Here is a 715-nt window from a genome sequence, read left to right as displayed (position 1 = left end):
TTCCCTCAGCCTTCCGATTAACGTGCCTATATACCATAGATTTTATAGGCAACAAACACCCTAATAAAAAAATATATATATACATGATCCAATGAAACCAACCCTTTCTAATTTCATAGAAAGAGTAAATAAGCTTTATTCGAACCTCTGCAACTTATTAATGCAGTTAAATAAAGTCTGAAGAAACTGTGGATGGGTGATGCAGAGTTCGTAGAGCTGCTCCCAGCCTATGAACCCCGCACTTATAGCATGAACACAGACCTAGGTACCCCCCCGCTCCCTCTACCCCATTAACAAATATTTCATGTTTATATATATTCAAAAACCAAAAATAAATGAAAAATACATATTATAATTAATTGTTATCTACCCGGCTTAGCTTGTTGTTAGTGTTGTATCTACACCCTTTTTTAACTTCATCGTATAATTATGTTAAATTTGAATCAAATGACCAACAATTTTACACAATCTCATAATTTAAATTATTATTTTTCTACATCACTAGAAAAATTGATGATCGAAGAACAAAATCAAATAAAATTCCAGGAGATTGAAGCTTCTAACCACAGTAAAAACAGGGCAGACCTTATCATCATCTAATTTCAATTCAGATAAAAAAAAGACCAAAAAAAAACTTGAATCAATCGGAGAAAAACAATTAAGAAATACAGAGGAGAAGAAGAAAAAAAATGAAAGCTACCCATAAACTGATCGA

The sequence above is a fragment of the Phalaenopsis equestris genome, unplaced genomic scaffold (genome assembly GCF_001263595.1).
Source record: "Phalaenopsis equestris unplaced genomic scaffold, ASM126359v1 Scaffold000263, whole genome shotgun sequence".
Classification (NCBI taxonomy): Eukaryota; Viridiplantae; Streptophyta; class Magnoliopsida; order Asparagales; family Orchidaceae; genus Phalaenopsis; species Phalaenopsis equestris.
This window is presented reverse-complemented; position numbering follows the sequence as displayed.